The sequence below is a fragment of the Perognathus longimembris genome, chromosome 19 (assembly GCF_023159225.1).
Source record: "Perognathus longimembris pacificus isolate PPM17 chromosome 19, ASM2315922v1, whole genome shotgun sequence".
NCBI classification, from domain to species: Eukaryota; Metazoa; Chordata; class Mammalia; order Rodentia; family Heteromyidae; genus Perognathus; species Perognathus longimembris.
Genome location: NC_063179.1, coordinates 17,504,085 through 17,518,238, shown reverse-complemented (window position 1 = coordinate 17,518,238; position 14,154 = coordinate 17,504,085). Strand labels below are relative to the sequence as shown.

The 14,154-nt window shown below is 45.4% G+C and overlaps 1 protein-coding gene across 1 annotated transcript in view; it reads right to left on the bottom strand.

Moving 5' to 3' along the window:
• Pdzd2 (PDZ domain containing 2) overlaps positions 1-14,154 on the bottom strand; it is a 347,654-nt gene that overhangs the window by 238,323 nt on the left and 95,177 nt on the right. Inside the window, 1 exon segment of the mRNA XM_048368575.1 lies at positions 10,642-10,855. The gene's annotated coding sequence lies outside the window, so the exon portion shown is untranslated.

The following is a 14,154-nucleotide window of genomic DNA, read 5'->3' as shown; positions in this document are numbered from 1 at the left end:
TCACAAAAGGTATGTTATTTTTATAATTGAATCACCAAAATATAAAGGTGTTCTTTCCCTTTCTTTCCTCCCTCCATTCCTTTTTTCTTTCCTCCTTCCTTCCTTCCCTCCTTCCTTTCTCTTTCCCTCCCTTCCTCCCTCTTCCTTCCTTCTCTCCTTTTCTTCTTTCTCTACCCTTCCTACCTCTCTTCCTCCTTCTCTCTTTCTTTTCTTCATGCATTCATACTGGAGTTTGAACTCAGGTACTCCATAACTTGAACCACACCCCTCTGTCATTTTTGTTCTTTTTTTGTTTGTTTGTTTTTGTTTTTGGTCGGTTGTGGGGCTTGAATGTGGGACCTGGGTGCTGTCCCTGAGCTCTTTTGAGTAAGGTTAGTGCTCTACCACTTTGAGTCACAGAGCAACTTCTGGTTTTCTGGTGGTTAATGGGAGGTAAGAGTCTCATAGACTTTCCTGTCCAAGCTGGCCTTGAACTGAGATCCTCAGATCTCAGCCTCCTGAGTAGCTAGGATTACAGGCCATGAGCCATCAGCGCCCAGCTCACCAGCAGTGTTGAGCTCCTCAGCATGGTGCCTGTGAGTGTTTGAAAGACACAGGAGGGACAAGAGGGCAGAAGGGACAGAAGTTAAGTCACATAACAAAAAGTCAGGGGAATCCTGGTTCCCTTTTCCACTCTTGACCTGGAACCCCAGGGCTCAGCCTTCTGCTACTGAGGTTGCAGACAGCTCCAGCATGCCTGCTACACAGATGGAGGAACAGATTGACAGGAGCCCTTCAACTCCACTGACAGTCAGAGTTCAATGTGTCTATGATGTCACTTGGCAAAAACCTACTTCGGCGTGGAAGGCAGGTTCGCCTTTCTTAGGCAAAACCTCCCTCCAGGAAAATAGGAAATTGGAGTAACAAATACACTCGATATTCTCTGTATTATAGAAAACGTAAGCGCTGGATCCATCTTTTGAGTGGGGAATCCAGGCAGCTGGATATATTCTGATTAAAGCTTCGAAACAGAAGTCAGAACAGAACACAGCACTGAGTCCTGCAGAGAGAGGTGCCATGGGAAATTTATGTTTTCTGGCCCACCATTGACACAGGAAATTACTAAGATTAGCAAAGTGGCCATTACCTGCCGCCCACCAAGTTCTGCTGAAGCATTTCCAACATGCTTTAAGAGCCTGGTTGGACAACTCCAAGGGTAGCATCATTCTCCTTGCGATGCACAGCATGTGGGCGATGCCAATTCAGACTCTACAGGCATCATGTGAAAATAACGGAAGACTTGTTCTCAACTAGCAATCTCACATCTTTTCGCCTAAGGAGGTGATTAAAAACTTGGCGCACCTCCCTGATGTAGATGTGCCTGCCCCCTCCCCCCCTGCCTGGCAGCCCAGGTGTTCATTCTCTTGCTCAGTCCTGTCCTTATCCTGCCTTCCCACTGCTCTCGAAGACACCCGCACAACTTCCACCCAAGCTCTTTCCCACTGGAAATGAAATGGAAAACAAGATGCCATTGCTTCTGTCTTAGGTCCCATAAGATAAATGACTGGTTCTCATGGCAAGGAATGACTCCTTCATTCAATGAGTATTTGCTGAATACAATAAATAAAGCAACATCCTTACTCCTCAGGACTTCAAAGACCACTTTATGTGGTCTTTCCCAAGCCAAGTTGGGCTTCCAAATCACCAAGGCCTATTAAAGATAGCCCAGAGATTCTTAGAGATTCCTGGAGCCATAGTGATGTACAAGTAACTGCAACTTAATTAAGTCACTGGTGGTACTGGGGCTTGAATTTAGGGCCTCACACTCGCTAGGTAAGTGTTCTGTCCCCATCCCTTTTTGCTTTAGTTATTTTTCGTCCAGGGCCTCATGCTTTTTGCATGAGTAGTCCTCCAACTTACAGATTCCTGCATAAATGAGATTACATGTATAAATCCTTGCAACTGGTCCTAATAATTGTACTTTTCATTTCTATTTTGTGTAACTGAAGTGACAATGCTCTAGAAATTACTGGTCAGGTAGAGGGAAAGGAGATAATAACTCCATGACTGAGCCTAGGACTACAAACAAATTAACTCTGACATCCTAAGGTCTCAGCAGCTTTAGCAAATAAGAACAGACAGTACCCAATTAAGAAGAAATTTCACATAGATAATAAAGCATATTTGAATGTAGCTATGCTTCAAATACTGAGTATGTCTTATTATCTTTGCAATATTTGAGATGTATTGACCCCAAAGTACTATTCATTTACCTGAAACTTTCACTTATTTGAGTCTATGTTACATGGTAAACCTATGCCTGCCGTTTGCTAACATGAAGCTCTTAGATCCTTTGACCTGTATGCCTGTCTGCTCTATGTGACGCTGGAATCAAGCAAGCTCCCCTTGCCCTCCCACAGTAGGCCTTCACTTCCTCTCAGAGCCCACATCCTGTGGAGGTACAGGAAATAGCGTGCAGGTACAGGGAAGTACTGTAGCCTTGGATCATAGCTCTCACCTCACCCAAAACCTTTCTTCCTGACTATTGGCCACTTCAGCATCTGGTCCCAGGTGCCCACCTCTGCTGTTCCCAGCCCAGCTGTCTTCCTTGGATGCCTCTATTTGCCCCAATCCTACACATCCTGGCAGCTGACCCCATAGACTAGACTTCATTACAAGGAGGTGTCTGCTCCACATAACGCAACTGTGTTATAAGGAGAAAGAGGATCAGGGAAAGGGAAATGCTTGAAATAACCCCTGACCCCAGGGCCTCAGCTTTCTGCAATCTTACAATTTCAGTTACTCTGATTATGTTCATTTCATTTGTTTATTCTTCTAGGTGAGATTTTTTTTTTTTTTTTTTTTTGCCAGTCCTGGGCCTTGGACTCATGGCCTGAGCACTGTCCCTGGCTTCTTTTTGCTCAAGGCTAGCACTCTGCCACTTGAGCCACAGCGCCGCTTCTGGCCATTTTCTGTATATGTGGTGCTGGGGAATCGAACCCAGGGCCTCATGTATATGAGGCAGGCACTCTTGCCACTAGGCCATATCCCCAGCCCCTAGGTGATATTTTATTTGAATAAAATTTAGCAGTTTTTAAACACTGAAAACCACTAGCATGTACAGTTAGCAGTCAGTTCTATGAAACACAAATTTTGAGTTGTAGAGAATATTGCATTGTCTAAGTAGCATCCCTGAAAAGCCTGTTACTGTCCACCAGGACTTTTGCCGAGAGATTTAGCCTTCATCTTCCACTCAGTAGGTGCCTCATTGGTCAGTGGTAATGTCCTGTTCATGCTGGAAGACCTAGCACCGGCCAATGAATCAAGAGAAGAAGCTGCTGAGGTCTTCTGGAATATGTGCTTAAGCATCCAGATGTGATGGTCCTTTTTCTTTCTCAAGTCTGACTGAGGGGCCAGGCATTGCTGCTAACCCCCTGGATGACAGGGTGGGAAAGAAAATGGAACTGGAACTTTGATGACACGTGAGCACTGTGGGACCACTTAATACCTTTTCTGCAGAAGCTGATGAAGGTGAGATTGTGATAACTCGCACCCAGGAAGCATTCTGTTCTATATGTGCTTCTCTTTGTGGAGCTGCTATAAAAAGAGAATAATATGTAAATTTAAATTTCTGAGGTTTACAGCAAGAAAGCTGGATCTATCTTCCTTTATTTCCATCCCAAAGGGCAGAAATAGAGTGTTCATCTTCATTTCTTTACATATACTAGCTTTCCCTCTTCTTTGACTTTGAATAAATAGAGCTCTATTTTAATGTCTGTTGTTGAAGTATGGAAAAGAAATGCGCTCTTCCCCCTGGCAAAACCTCTAAACATCCTCAGAACCACAAGAAAAACACATGTGTCGGTGCTGCTTTACACATTATTTTTTTTAAACACAGGCAAAGGCAGAGGCCAGAGTCCCACAGGCTTCCTCAGGCTCCGTATCACACAGCAGAGCCCTGGGCCAGTAGTGCCCATTGTGCCCACAAAGCCTTTTCCTACCCACTTCTCCAGTGAGGACAATGCTACCTGCAAGGCTAGAGCTCAAACTCTGGAGACTTTCTCCCAAAGCTGCATTCTTTTGTTTCAAATATTTCCATAAAATAAATCATTTCTTCAGGAGAGACCTGGCTACCTCCCTCATGTACCAGGGACTCTGGGAAAGTGAGCTTGCTTCTCTACCAGCAAAGACACAACCTGAGTAGTGGGTGGCTCCAAGCTGGGGCACTAATACCAGTACAGCAAGACAGAAATGTAGGAAAGCACGAAAGGAAAATATAATACAGATTAATCATGGAAATGAATAAAAATAAACATGTGGAACTGGAAAGGAGATGAAAACAGACATACCAAACAGAGGCCAATTTATTCTATAAATATTTACTGAATGCCTACTGCCTTATGCCAGGCATTGCCCCAACTGGCTACAAGTACAAACTGAACAAATTGTTTGTGCCTTCAGGATATTCACAGTTTTCCTAGAGGCAGACATACAAATAACTTAAATTGAAAGTTAAAAGATGTGGGAATAGGGGTGCTTGGGGTCATTTGCATAAAGTAATTGGTATGGAAGGTGAGGCTGCTTGCTAAATCCCCAGAAAACAACTGGCCAGCCACCATACCAGAGAGACCTACTCCAGTTGGGACTACTGGTCGACCTCATGTTCTGAGTGGGTGGGTGAGGAGTGAGCCTACAGAGGCAAGGGATTTAGAACACACATGATGAACATACAGACCTCACCATGGATCTCCTACAGGGAAGACATACATATGAAATTTATTCTGTTTCTAGAAGTCTGATTTTTCTCATGTAGTCAGTGCATTTTGGTTGTTGGTAACTATAATTTTTTTGTATGTGTGCCAGTTCTGGGGTTGCACTTAGGGGCTGGGCACTGTCCCTGAGCTTCTTTTTTGCTCAAGATTAACACTCTACCACTTAAGCCACAGTGCCACTTCCAGCTTTTTCTGTTGACATGGTACTGAGGAATTGAACCCAGGGCTTCATGCATGCTAGGCAAGCACTCTACCACTAAGCCACATTCGCAGCCCTGGTAACTATAAATTTTAAGTAGGGGAATGATAGAAAAGTACCAACATGGTAAAATGTTCACCATAATAACAAAATGATTTTGATTGCATAAAATGTTGCTTAAAGATGTAAGCAATCAATGGACACTGGTGGCTCACATTTGTAATCCTAGCTACTCAGGAGACCTGAGACCTGAGGATTGTGATTCAAAGCCCGCCTGGACAGGAAAAGTTGGTCAGACTCTTATTTTTTACCACCAAAAAGCCAAAAATGGTGTTGTGGATCAAGTGGATGAGTGCCAGCGTTGAATGAAAAAGTATCCAGGCCCTGAGTTCAAGCCTTAGTATCAACACACACACACACACACACACACACACACACACACACACACACACACACAATGTAAACAATTGTTTTTAAGACTGTTTACTAAAATCACAAATTTCATTCCAGGACAGTAAGTTTAGGAGGAATAATCTTTCATCTTTGTGTTTCTGGACAGTCAAATATTTATGACATATATTTTAATGATTTGAAGAAGTAGCTTGAGGAACAATATACTGCTTGAGCGAGGGGAAAGGAAGTAGAGACTATTTTAAAAAGTGGCTTTGTGGAGAGCCAGAGTTGATGAGCTTTGGTGACCACTTGGACTTAAGATGATATGTAAGGAGAAAAGAGCAGAAGAGGTCCAATAATAAGGCCCTTTATATATGCCGGCTCTGCCCTTTGTCTCTGCCACTCCAGAGATCTAAATTTTGCCCTCTAGTCAGGGCTCCAAACTAGGCTTTCCCTAGGCACACCAGCTATGCCAGCAGAGAGAATGGCACCATACTCTCTTCGGTAGCAATGCCCGTCTCTACCCATGACAGCACTCCTCGCGCTCATGACATCAGGGGTCTGAAACTCCTGTCTACATCCACCGGGCCTGGGAGTGCCAGGCTTGTTATCAGAAACTCCCAACAAACTCAGCATCTTTGAGGCAATTAAAACCTCAGTGTGGGAGACTTTTGGCACCAACTACTTTTTCCAAATAGCAGGCTCTTACCACAGACCTTCCTTTGGCTGAGGAAGCCCAACACACTGTCCTGAGTGAGCCAAGAGAGAGGACTCCACACACACTGCTGCTTTGTGATTGCGCCTCTCCACGCCCTCCCCCTGCCCAGCTCTCCTCCTTCCCAGTTGATGAGGAAAACATGGATCTCATTAGGAGATTTGACTTGAGCCAAACAGTTGTAGTCCCTCTCTCATCAGACAGACAGGAGAAGAGGCCAATTTCCATCTGAGAAGCCAGAGGAAATGAGTGACAACCTTAGAACTGAGCTGGCTGGCCAAGGAGAAGGAGCTGCAAAGGAGAAAATCGTCTCTATTAAGTCAAATGCATCCTTAGATAATGGACTGCAGAATCCGTTCCAAGCCACCACACTCCTTTTGCTCCGTAACATTAAGGTTTTTTTTTTCTCCAACTGTATTTGTATTCCTAGTACCTAATAAAAAGTGTGGGTTCACTCCCATTACTGGGGTGTAAAACTCAGAGGAGAAGTGTGCTTGCGAGGCAGGCACACTACTATTTGAACTATAGTCTCGGTCGTGTGTGTGTGTGTGTGTGTGTGTGTGTGTGTGTGTGTGTGTGTGTGTGTGTGTTGATCCTGGGGCTTGAACTCAAGACCTGGACCCTGTCCTTGAGCTTTTGTGCTCCATGCTAGTATTGTACCATTTGAGCCACAGCTCCACTTCTGGCTTTTTGCTGGTTAATTGGAGATAAGAGTCTCACAGACTGTCTATCTGGGCTACTTTCAAACCTTGATTCTCAGATCTCAGCCTCCTGAGTAGCAAGGATTATGGGAATGAGTAACCAGCACCTGGCTTGTTTTAATGATTTATTGAAAATAGGGTCTCATGTTTTCTGCACAGGCCAGCCTAGACTGTAGTCCTCCTATTTATGCTTGCTATATAGCTGGAAGTTAGGCATATGGCACCATGCCCAGCTGTTGGTTGAGATAGGGCTTGAGAAACTTTTAGCCTGGTTTTGCCTTGAAGAGAAGTCCTATTCATCTCCCTCCCTCCCCCTCCCCCTTCCTTCCCTCTTTCCCTCCCTCTCTTCCTCCCTCCCTCCCTTCCTTTCTCTCCTCCTCCTTCCTTCCTCTCTTCCTCCTCCTCCTCCTTTTCCTCCTCCTCCTTTTTTCTTCTTGTGCCAGTACTCAGGTCTGAATTTAGGGCCTTCCATTCTGGTTTTTTCACTCAAGGTGGTGCTCTACCACTTGGACCACACCTCCACTTATAGTTTTTGGCTGGTTAATTGGACATAGAGTCTTTCAGGTTTGTCTACCCTAACTGGCTTCAACCTGGATTCTTAGATCTCAGAATCTTGAATAGCTAGGATTAAAGTCATGTGCCACCAGTATCTGGTTCACTTTTCATTTTTAAAGTTTTACTTATATATACATTGATGTGTGTGTGTGTGTGTGTGTGTGTGTAAGAACAACAACAACCAGGATGCTAAGTAGCTATTAATTCTGGAAGGTGAGACTGGCACCCGGTTTTGTGTGTGTGTGTGTGTGTGTGTGTGTGTGTGTGTGTGTGTGTGTGTTTTGCTAGTCTTGAGACTTGGACTCAGGGCCTGAGCACTGTCCCTGGCTTCTTTTTGCTCAAGGCTAGCACTCTACCACTTGAGCCACAGCGCCACTTCTGGCCGTTTTTTTTCTGTATATGTGGTGCTGGGGAATTGAACCTAGGGCTTCATGTATAAGAGGCAAGCTCTCTTGCCACTAGGCCATATCCCCAGCCCTGGCACCTGGTTTTTATCTTCTTTCATTTTAGTTTTCCTACAGAGAACCTGGATTATTCATGTAACAAACCATCTTTCAGCACAGAGGTGAAGGAGTACTTTCTCTTCTGAGGTCTCTGATTCACTCCTTTCTTCTTCTCTCTCATAATCTCCCTGCGGTCCTGGCCTCCCAGGTTTTATTCTCTGCGTAGGATGGTGCTGAATCCAGACTGCTCACCTAGCCCTAGGCAAGCAAATTCCAGGGACCCAGGTGATGAGCTCAGGTGAGCTGGCTCCAGAAAGAGCCCAACTCAGCCCACACCAGACTGGGCGGCTGCTAGGAACTGCCTCTGGCTCTTTGCCCTGAGTACAAAGCTGATATGGGTGACTCAACAGAAGACCAGCTGGGAAAAACAGGAGTCTTGACCCAGGTGACCCTAGCACTCTGTGAATGGGGCCCCTCCCTCCAGGTTCTAATTCTGGCCTCCATCCCTGTCATTAGTAAAGCCAGATGATGACTCTCCACACCTTTGTGTCATAGTCCCATTGCATCCTTGCTCCAGATGGATGACCTTCCAATGTAACACACAAGCAAACCCAGGAAGCCCAATGCTTTGTCTGACGTCACACAGTGGAGCCAAGACAATGATACAGCACTAATAGTGAGTTTCAGGCTCTTTTCACTAGACTATACTGAACACTTCATGAGACCCCAGATTTGCTACTGTACATTTAGAATTAAGCAAGTTTCCACATTCTCATGATTTAATAAGTTCAAGACAGTCTTTCTGAGAAAAGAAATGAGGGCTGCCAACCCCAATTTGACTTGTGCAGAATCAGTTTATAGACTCCCCAGAAGAGCAAATGAAATTCCACCTTGTTTCCTCCCCTGCTACATTCTCCTCCTGTGCGAGGCTCCAGAGTGTGGGGTGAAGGTTCCTGCTGCTATTGTGCTGCTTCACAATGGGGTTCACTTCTGGGTCTCATAGACTGAGCCTCAAGACCCACCTGTTGCCCCCTAAACCCCCCTCCTTCAGGACACAGTGCAGGAAGAGCTAACAATCCATGAGACCTTAAACAGACAGTAAACAGCACATGTGCCCCAAATGGCCCAGTTCCTGTCCATGGCCTACAGAAACTTCCAGTTCTTCTGATACTGACAGAGAGGCCTGGCTCAGTGCACATACAATCCTTCTAGAAACAAGAGGAGGCCATCCAGGCAGAAGTACCTATGAAACCATAGAGGGGAAAAAGGCAATGAATGATTTCCTAAGAGCCTTGCCTACCAACCCTTGCAGACAGGAGGTTTCATAATTTCCCCAATCCAGTATCTTCTCCTGTGGTTTCTACATGGCAGTTACCTTAAAGCAGGGACCAAGTGGCTAGGATTCAGGCCATGGAGACACTTTCATTGATTTACATACTGATGTCCTTATCAAAATTTGGTATCAGGGTTCCCCTGCCTAAAACATGGTATGTTTGAAAATGATGTATTGGCTCTAAGCAATCTTGTTGGAAAGGCTGAAGAAATTGAGTTGGAGGGAGTCAAAGCTCACACAGACAGTGAGAGAAGGGGTCCCGTCCACTCAAACTCCAACTGCCCTTTGACCTGGTGGCCAGCTAACTTGCTCTTGGTCTTGTGAACTACTTCCAGCCTTTTCTGGTCTACCACCACTCTAGTTCTTGCTGGTGAGGAAATGACCTAACAGTTTGGACCTGGCTCTACTACCTACTCTCACCCACTTGTTCACTTTAGATTTCCTGTTCATGGAGCCTGGCTCTAATAGCAGACATGCCAGACCCTCTGACTTCACCCCACATCCTCTGCCTGTCCATACCATGCATATCCACATCAACTTTGGTGGCCTTGGTATTTGCCAACACCGCCCATCAGCCCAGGATGTAAGGGAAGAGAATCAAGTCAGTGCCAAGGTATGTACAGCATGCACTGACTCACTGTTCACTAGCGATGGGGATAAGTTTAGGGATAAAATAACTAGCACAGGAGATGCACCGGTACACACAGCCTCATCCCCACCCACAGAGAGCCCCCACCCCAAGGGCTCTTAACAGCTACATAAAAATTAAAATAGTTACTCACTCCCTCTACCACTCTCTACTTCCTGTGTTGTTAAATTCAGAGTAGCAGAACTCTCCATACGGTCACAGAGGTTTCCAGTTTGTGACAGCCAAGTAGGTTCACTTTATCCCCCAAGAAGCAACTGTAAATCGTGCTTATTTGCACAACCAAAGGATTCTTCCCTCCACAAATTGCATCATTGCAGTGTTTCTATAAATAGAAGCCTCCCTAATGATTCCATTACACTTCCTTCTTTAAAAAGGGAAAAAAAAAAACTGGCACATTTTCAATCCCACAAATCCTGCCAAAAAAAAAAAAAGGTGCAATTAAAGCATTTTTTTTAAAAAAAATAAGTAAAGGATAGTAAAAAGATAGGAGAAAAAAACAGTGGTAGAGCTGAGCTGAGGATGTTCACGGTAGCAAGATGGCTTTCCTAAAGTTATGGCTGTAAGAAAGCTAAATGTGTAGCAGAGCACAGGCATTGGTTCTGGTGTCCTGCAAACTAAGCATCTCTCTGAACCCATGAGTGTTAGGAGTGCTCCCAGCTGCTGTGCTGGGTCTAGGGTGGGCTAGTCTAAGATCATCACTGCTTGCTATTAGCTTCTCCCTCAAACACTCTGGCCTAGTTCAAGAACTCCCACAACCCTCAAGTCCAGGGGTTGGATTCGGAGCCCCCTGAGAATTTCTGCTTCTGTTCACAGTTTCTGGCACTTCCCCTCCCAAGTCCCCATGACAGTTGAACAGCAGCCAATGATCTGGTCACTGGAAACCAGCATTCTCCTGGGGTTACCTGGGGTGGCAGCTATTTAGGATGAATTCCCTTGCCCCAGACAAGATGTCAAATCCTCTGTTTTAATCCAGATGCCTGCGGTTCAGGTTCAGTAGCAATGGATGGATGTTCTCTCTCAAGCACATGTGGGCAATGCTACTCACTTGGCTCCTTAGCTCCTGTTGCCTGCCATATATCCCTGCTCAGGAAGGTTTTCTTTGAATATGTGGGAAACCTGAGAGAGTGGAAATGGTGTCAGACCCCAGCTTCTGACACCACTGGTTTGCCTTAAGAAGCTGTGATTAAACGAAATTATCTGACATTTGCTTCTTCATCCTTTTTTCCTTTTCCATCCACAAACAGAAGGGGCTCCAAATGTGACCTACTTTCCTTTTCTTTGTGATTATGCAGAACTCACAAAGCTTTTTCCTTCAGCCTGACTAATATTTTCAGTGACATGCTTTTCATCTTTCCGAAAAGAAGAGTCCACATGCTCCTGCCAGAGCTGGTAAGTCTTGGTGAAATGACCAACAAAGACAGATGAGTTCCAAAGACTTTCTCAGAGCAAAACAAAACAATAACAAAATCTGGACCCTGTCCCTTGGACGTAATTCCCATTTAGGCTGAAAGTGTTTGTCAACAGGAATCAAGATGCTTGTTGTTAAGTAACTGAAATTCCTCCAACCAGCCCCAAACCAATAAAGACAGATGCTGTAGCCTAAGCCTGTAGTCCCGCCACGCTCCAAGCCCACTCAAACTCTGCATTTCACATTAAAAATTAATTGACTTTTTCCAAATCATCAGAGACTCAGAACAAAACAAGGTTTTCAAGGATCAGGAGGAATGATTTAGAAATAAAAAAGCTAAGCACCCAGCATCTAGGTCTATTCGTCAAAATTACGTCCGTATTGACTTTTTTTCCTCTCTATTTTTTACCGCAGAAGCTGTGCACTTTCCCAATGTTTGATCAGTTGTCCTTTTCCAACACCGAAACTCCAAATAACAAGTGACAATTAGGAAACACTTGCTTGGTGACTTTAGAAATGTCACCGCTGGCCCTGAAGTTCTGGCACTAGGATTCTAATCCAAAGCTTCTCTTTTATCTTCAGTGAGGTGAAACAGGGTCAGGTAAATGCTCATCAAATTGTTTGAAGGAAACAGGCTTTCAGTCTTGCCTTCCAACTACATTGCTCTGTCCAGGTTAGTTCTGCTCCTGCCACATCTAGGTGGTCCCAGCAGTGCTGAGTTAAGCACTTGGGCCCAGGGGGCAGGAAAAGCATTGTGCTGGAGTGAGACTCACTAGCCACGCTCTGCACTCAGCCAGGAGAGGATACAAATACCCAGCTTCCTCCAAGTCCCTGGAGAAAACTTAATTCCACCCCCCCACCCCCTGCTGTTAAATAAATAGTCCGTTCATTCACTCCTTCTTTCTGAGTACTTACTGATCAGTTCATTCACTCTGTTGGCTGATATAGGGTTGGGGATCACACTTTTTGCTCAATACCAACGTGAACAAAACAGACAACATCCCCACCTTTAGAGTGGAGATGGAGACAAGAATCACTAGGGAAAGTAGAAGATACTGTTGCTTCTCACCCTGTGCCTTTTTCTCTCCTGCTGGGACATCTTCTATACCCTCTCAGCACTCCAGGAATCTCAGTTGTGATTGTGACTCAATTTAGCCTCATCACTGCTGAAGGCTTGGTTGAGGTCGGATTTCTGTTTTTTGCCAGTCCTGGGGCTTGAACTCAGGGCCTGAGCACTGTCCTTGGCTTCTTTTTGCTCAAGGCTAGCACTCTGCCACTTGAGCCACAGTGCCATTTCTGGCCATTTTCTGTATACGTGGTGCTGGGGAATCGAACCCAGGGCTTCATGTATATGAGGCAAGCACTCTTGCCACTAGGCCTTATTCCCAGCCTGAGGCCAGATTTCTAAACATCAAAGTTGGATCTATCTCAGGCTGGTGGCTGGCTAACCTTCCCTTCAGTTTCACCAGCCTTCAGAGGCCTCAGTGCCAACTAATTGCCTGAGCCACTCCTGTCAATATGCAATGTTCTTAGTAGAAGTACTTAACTCAGACCCTGGTTCTGTGCAGTTGGTACCTTGTCCCTATCTTCTTATTTTGACACTTATAAGGCCAGGGCTGGTAAGAAAGAATTGTGCAGGGTTTAAACAAGAGCTTTGGGAACTCATTTGACCAGGAAGGCTTATTAGCATCTCTCAGATGTGCACATGTGGGCTTCACACTGTGGGACATGATACTATTAAGATGATTTGGGTTCATTTGTCTTCTCCCTCTTCCTCTCCCTCTCCTTCTCCCTCTCCCTCTCCCTCTCCCTCTTCCTCTCCCCCTCTCCCTCCCCCTCCTCATCTTCTCAAAAACCAAGTGGGCAGAATAATCTCTCTTTCTCTTTTGTCTTGTGTCCTTTTTGGTAGTGTTGGAGTTTGAACCCAGGGCTTTGTGCCTACTAGGTAGATTCATCACCACGTGAGATATACTCAGTGCTTTCTTTTTTCAAGGTCTGAGACCAGGACTGGAACTCGGTACCCACCACTTCCACTCATTGGCTAGCATTCTACTAACTGAGCCATGCCTCTAAACTCATCACAGCCCTTTTTTGCTTTTTAAATTTTTCTAATAGAGTTGAGTTTCTGCATACACCTACCTGGACCACAATTCTCCTGTTTATTCTTCCTTAGTAAGCTAAGCTGGCAGGTGTGTGCCATCAAACCCAGATTTGACTAGTTGGGATGGGGGGGGGTCTCATGACATTTTTATCTGGCTGGCCTGGCCTTGAACCTCACTCCTTCCAAGCTTTACTTTCTGAGTAGCTAGGATTACAGGCATGCGTCACCCTGCTCAACTGGCATTTAAGTGTGTGTGTGTGTGTGTGTGTGTGTGTGTGTGTGTGTGTGTGTGCGCTACTCATGGGGATTGAACTCAGGGCCTTATGTTTTGCTTAGCTTTTTTTGCTTAAGGCCGGTGCTCTGCCACTTGAGCCATACCTCCATATTCCCAGTTGGCTATTTAAAAACCTGAACAACTGGGGACTAGACACACATTCTATCACACTCACGGACACTTAGGTCACCCCAAAGGCAAAGGAGGATGCTGGTCTTCACCAGCCATTTCCCTTGGGGCCATTTATCCCCTCAGGGTCATACTTACTTCAGTTGCATCTTTTTCAGAGAAAAGAGAGAAGGAAGAGTAGAAGAGAGGGGAGAGGAAGAGAGAGAGAAGGAAAGAGCACAGTGGTGGGCAGGAAATTGCTTTTGTTCTTCATTATAAGTGAGATTACCATTGTTAAAAAGAATCTTTCATTTAAGACAATAACAAGTTCTTTCCCGAGCAGAGCGTTGGGCTTATGGCTGGAGGCTGAGGCTGCAGACTGGAGGGAAGAAGACAGGAAGGGCACGGTCTGTGGAGGGACAGGTGCAGCTTCCTCAGGCTCTGATGATCTGACCACCATTGGCAGCAGTGTGGCAGCAAGGCCGGGGTCCTCAGATGTCCTGTATGGACAGGATGTTGGCTGT